This window comes from Euprymna scolopes, chromosome 7 (assembly GCF_053919585.1).
Source record: "Euprymna scolopes isolate OS-2025 chromosome 7, ASM5391958v1, whole genome shotgun sequence".
Lineage (NCBI taxonomy): Eukaryota > Metazoa > Mollusca > Cephalopoda > Sepiida > Sepiolidae > Euprymna > Euprymna scolopes.
In genome coordinates, this window is record NC_136488.1 from 32,433,401 (window position 1) to 32,440,047 (window position 6,647).

The window sequence follows — 6,647 nt, forward strand, 5'->3', positions numbered from 1 at the left end:
ACCCACATTATGCCACTCACTCCTACTTATATAATATATTTGATATATTGTCAGGGCTTATTATATCATTACACACACACAAATCAAGTAACGCACATTTCATCATTTTTCATAATTCTTAGATATGTTACCAATTTCAACAATAATTTTCATAACTTTAACCCACTATGTCGCTCCCCCTTACTTAAATAATAACTTTGATATATTGCCTCGGCTGATTATTTCATTACAAACAAACAAATGCTGGGTATTCGCATAGTATATATTTTTCACCTATTTTATCCAACCTCGGGTGTCGCCACATATTCTGCTAATATATATCGTTCACCTATCTCATTCAATTCCGGGCGACGCTGGGTATTTTGCTACTATATGTTTTCCATCTATCTCATTAAATACTGGGCGACGCTTTTTGATAGTATATATTTGCACATCTCATTCAATCACTGGACTGACTTCATGTCCGCCACCCCATTGTTGAAAATGGGCATTAAATAAAGTAATGGTTTAATCGTAAACTGTTGTCTAAATAGTAAATTGTTTCAGCCATTTCCGGGACTGACTTTATATTCCCAACACACTGCTAAAAATATACATGAAATAATATAATGTCTAAATAGCAAACTGTTGCAGCCATTTCCGGAACCGACTGTATATTTCCCACCCCAATGTTAAAAATATACATTAAATAAAGCAATGCGTAATGCGTAAACGGGTTCACCCATTTTCGGGACTGATTTAATATCCCCCACCCCACTGTTAAAAATATACATGAAATAAAGTAATGTTTAATTCGTAAACGGTTTGAGTAATTTCCGAGACTGACTTCATATCCCGTACCCCACTGCTTAAAATATACTTGATATAAAGTAATGTTTAAATCATAAACTGTTTAAGCAGCTTTTCGAAAGTAATACATAAAAACATTAACACGATTAGGGATTAGGTAACCGTTGCTTAAACATGAATGTCTGAGTGTACTATCAGTTTCAGCATTCCAGTGACTTAAATCCCCCTATTTTTTGGTCTTGGTTAATGAAGGAGAAATCCTTCATTACTGATACAATTCTTATTTTTGTTATTGACCAGAGATCTCGTTTTGGGGAGCTGGTTTCCCCCTAAATTTCTAACTGACCTAATGTCCAATTCCGCCCTTGTAAGGAGGCAATAAAAAAAATCAGAACGGATATTTTTCAGGGCATTTGATAATTAAATCAGAAATATCTTTTTCCAGTTACTTTTTTAATATTAAAACTTTGTTACATTAAACATAGTACCTATTCACAATGCCTCCCCACGGGACAGATTTAGACACCAGGGTCGTTTTTTTAACGTGGAGAAAAATTGTCTTAGTCGTAAAGGATTTCTCTTCCACTGAGAGAGAAGAAATCGAAATGTAGCACCTGAAGAACAGATACTACACTTTAATCTTAGCCAAAAGGCCAAGAAAGACAAATCAATTTAATTAGCTTTGCCTCAACAGCGACACCATATTTTTTTTAATATTTCAATTTCCTTTTCAAGGGTGACAAGGTTTATTTGGAATATTCCACTTTTTGGAATATTCCCCTTTCCTTTTTTAGGGATGCACAGCGATAACGGACGGGGCGATAAGCGTAATAATATAAGGATAATAATAATAATCTGGACCGTTTATAGGATGGACAAAAGAAGAACTAAGACAGTTCGACCAGAAGACCAGGAAACTCATGAATATGCATAACGCACTACACCCAAAGGATAATATTGACAGACTCTATGTGAAAAGGAAAGACGGCGGTAGCGGACTGATCTGTATAGAAGATTGTGTGGAGGACTAAAAAAAAAAAAGAACTAGAAAAATACATAAAGCAAAACACTGAAAAGATAATTATGACAGCGAGAGACACTTAAAAAAACAGAAAACAGAGAGACAAATGACAAAACGAAAAAAGAGAAATGGGAAGAGAAACAACTCCACGGAAGATTCATAAGAATGACAAAAGATGAGAATAAGAAAACACCTAGGCAGAGATGCGAAAAGGACATATAAACCGAGAAACTGAATCTCTAATTACTGCAGAACAAGATAACTCGATAAGAACCAACCATATCAAAGCAACGATCGATAAAACATGAGAAAACAGAAAATGCAGACTCTGTAGACAAAGAGATGAATGCAGCAAACTGGCCCAAAAGGAATACAAAAATAGGCATGACAAAGTAGGGGGGGCGATGAACAGGGAATTGTGCAAACGGCTGCATTTTAACCGTGCAGACAAAACATCTAACCGTGCAGACAAAACATTTAACCGTGCAGACAAGACATTTAACCGTGCAGACAAAACATTTAACCGTGCAGACAAGACATTTAACCGTGCAGACAAGACATTTAACCGTGCAGACAAAACATTTAACCGTGCAGACAAGACATTTAACCGTGCCGACAAGACATTTAACCGTGCAGACAAAACATTTACCCGTGCAGACAAGACATTTAACCGTGCAGACAAAACATTTAACCGTGCAGACAAGACATTTAACCATGCAGACAAGACATTTAACCGTTCAGACAAGACATTTAACCGTGCAGACAAGACATTTAACCGTGCAGACAAAACATTTAACCGTGCAGACAAGACATTTAACCGTGCAGACAAAACATTTAACCGTGCAGACAAGTCATTTAACTGTGCAGACAAGACATTTAACCGTGCAGACAAAACATTTAACCGTGCAGACAAAACATTTAACCGTGCAGACAAGACATTTAACCGTGCAAACAAAACATTTAACCGTGCAGACAAGACATTTAACCGTGCAGACAAGCATAAACCCGCAACAGCACTCGAAAACGAGAACCACAAAATCCTATGGAACATGGACATACAGACGGACAAACCCATCCAAGCAAGAAGACCAGATTACCTAATAATTAACAAGAAAGAAAAATCCTGCCAAATCGTAGACATTGCTGCCCCAGCTGACCATAGGGTGAGTATGAAAGAAAAGGAGAAACGAAGCCAATACACAGAGCTAGCCAGAGAGTTAAAAGGAATTTGGATGATGAAGAAAATAAAAATAATACCGATAATAGTAGGAGCACTAGGAACAATTTCGAAAAACTTTGACAAAAGAATGGCAGAAATTGGAATAAGAGGAATAGCTGCAAAAATACAACGACTAACGATAATAAAAACAGCTGAAATATTAAGGAAAACCCTTGAATGCCGAGAATAATACAAGTATACAATATAATGAAGAAGCGTTACAGGGAATAAAGAACACTGAAGCTGCATATCTACAAGTTCTACAACCCCATCACGCATCCCCTCCCATTTTCTCATTCCCGTTCCCTCCAATAGAAAATAGATACCAAAGAGCCGAGAATGGAAAGACCGAGGACGGAGCACTGGCCAGACCTCCGCTGGACAAGCGCGAAGAGAACTGGGACCTTGGGGAGGCTTAGTGCCACTCAAATTCCAGTATAAACCAATGGCCACTGCCAGCGAGAAATAAATGGTAAGGGGCTGTTGCGATAACGCAAATTTATTTGCAAATGCTATTGAAAGAGGTAGAGGAAGCTGGGCGTCTAGGGAGACTTGTTGTCATTCAGCTTCCAGAGAAAACCACAGGTTTCCAATCAGATCGTTTGTTGACTTGTGTGAAAGCTCCAGGTGAGCCAATAAAAATAATAATAATAATACCCCAATGGCATAAGATATATTGTGTGAGCTAGTCAAACTAATATTGTAAAAATGTCGATTTTGTGTGTATAATGTAGGACTCTTAAAAATGAATTTCACATACAAGAAAAATAATTAAGAGAGTGTTATGCTTTTGTCGATACAAAGAAAATACTAGCAAAATGAATAAAGCTTAACGCTTAAAACTCTCTCTCTCTCTCTCTCTCTCTCTATATATATATATATATATATATATATATATATATATATATATATATATATATATATATATACACGCTTGTCTATAAAAATCTTACGTAACAGAACATCGGGGTTTGTAATTGTCCAGAAAAAAAATAAATAAATAAATAAATAAATAAATAAAATAAAATTAATGAAAATATAAATTAATCTTAAAATTTTGAATATTTAAAAAAATAATAGATATTATTTAAAAAAAAAAAAGCAATAGTTATCCGGTCAACGATAAAAAAAACAGCGTTTGTAACCGTTAAAAATTCAAACAATAGAAAACGCCAGAGGTTAAGATAATGAAACGGAGATAACAAAATCTAAAATCTAAACTACAAAAAAACAACGTTTGTAACCATTAAAAATAAAACAAAACAAAAAATAAAACAATATATATATTAAACTGTAAAACAAAAAAAAATAGTAAAAAAATAATGAATATAACAAACTTTGAAAAATAATTAGAAATAAAAAGGAAGTAGAAAGAAAACAAAAGTAAATAAAAGGTAACGTAGTTTACAATATCCTTACTAAACCAGGTAAGAAGAAATATTTATATTTACAAGATATTGCCAAGCTGGGCAAACTTGGGTCTTATACCGGAAAAATATCCAGTAAATAAAACGTTTTTTAGTAAATCGTTATTTTTTTGCATTTTTTTTTTTGTTTTTTCATTTCCATACACCAAACATGAACATAAATATCACTAAAACATTCGCTGGGTCATAAGTTTCATTTCGGTACCTTACTTGCCTGGGTGGGTTACCTGTAGGCTGAGATTAACTACGTCACACACACACACACACACACACACAGTAAAGCGAACTTACTAAGGGAGATAATTACTTCCGGTGAATACCGAAAAAATATCCAGTAAATAAAACATTGTTTAGTAAACCGTTATTTTTTTCTTTGCATTTTTTTTTTTTTTTTTTGCATTTCCATACAGCAAACATGGATACAAATATCACTAAAACATCCGCTGGGTCATAAGCTTAATTTCAGTACCTAACTTGCCTGGGTGGGTTGCCTGTAGGCTGAGATAAACCGCGCTACACACACAGACACACAGACAGACAGTAGGAAAATTTATAATAAGATTAAATTAATTACTATAGAAAATACAAATAAAATAAAACATGCCTTTTTCTGTATAATGTTTTTTTACGTTTTACTAAACCAGAAGAAGAATTTTAAAAATTTTAAAATAGGAGCTCTTACAAATTGGAGATTATTTCAAGTTAGATATAAAGTCAACTATGAAAAAAATAAAATATTATAGCGAAAGGATATACAGAGATCTGTTAGACTCATGTAGTGTCGAAACAGATGACTACGATAACTTGCGTTCTCAACTAAAAAAAAATATGAAATACAAGAAACAATAGAATTAGAAAATAAAAAGAATTGGGAAAATTAAGTTTGCAACTAGAAAATAGAAACCAAAATGCACTTATCTTTTTTCTTAATATAATTTTCGATGCGGAAAGATAGCACTATTTAATGAAAAATAGTAGAGAAATATTTTCCGCTTTTTGAGAAAATAGCTAAATTTAGGATGATCCTATGAGATTTAGCCAACACTTTTGCAATCTGTCTTAACTTGAAGAGCAGATAACATATACGCCACACATGACGTAGAGGGCGCTGCAGATTATGACAAAATGAAAAATGCTATATTGAATGGATATGAATTAATAACAGAGGAGTATAGGTTAAAATTCAGAAAATTAGAAAAAAATTGGAAATCATACTTTTGTGGGATTTGCAAGAGAGAAAACAAATGTCTTCAATAGATGGCTGGGGCGAAAAAGTAAACAACGATTACCATAAATTACATCAACTCATTTTAATACAAGAGTTTAAACGATGTGTTGATAAAAAAACCCAAACACATTTAGACGATAAAGAAATAGAAACGACGCTACTATAATCGCAGATATCCACAACATAACACTAAAAAAGAGTAATGAAAAGACCAAAATGACCGATAACTATTCAGGTTTTCATTCAAATAAGAGACCATTGCTTGCGTCTCATCCTAACAACTCATCTCATAAAATTATCTGCAGAAAAAAGAAAGACACATATCCAATAGTCCTGTAATACTATACAATTGTAATTAAAAATTTTCATGTGCATATTGTGGTAGAAATAATCACATTATATCTGAATGCAAAATACGAAAAAGAGATCAACAAATAAATAAAACTTGCCAAACTCATGCTCTTGCTAAACAATTTAAAAAACATTCTTTTTCTTAATTGTCTCTCTCGAGATACAATATAGAGAAAAACGTTTCCGAAACATCCATAGAAGCATACAAACCTTTTATATTCCATATATATACCTTTTATATTCCAAGGCTCTGTTTTCATAAACGATCCTGAGAAAGCTACACCCGTAAAAATCTTACGAGACACAGGTACGTCTACAAACTACTGATAGATGGTATATTACCACTACCGAAATCGACCTTCACGGGAGATTTTATTTTGTTACAGAGGTATGGGTTGTGTGTTATAAAAGTGCCATTTCATAAAGTCCATATAAAATAAAAGTTCGTAAATGACTTCGTCATAGTCGGTGTTCGACCCACTTTACCGGTAAAAGGTATGCCCTTACTCTTAGGTAACGATTTAGCAGGTGATAATATAATAGCGAAACCAATAATTACAGATACAGTAGAATAAAATGAAGAAAGTGACGTAGAAAATAAAACCTTCTAAT

General features: G+C 33.7%; 1 pseudogene; it reads right to left on the reverse strand.

Annotated features, from left to right (window-relative positions):
* Positions 1-1,339: 1,339 nt before the first annotated feature.
* Positions 1,340-1,455, reverse strand: LOC145280567 (U2 spliceosomal RNA; annotated as a pseudogene).
* Positions 1,456-6,647: the final 5,192 nt, after the last annotated feature.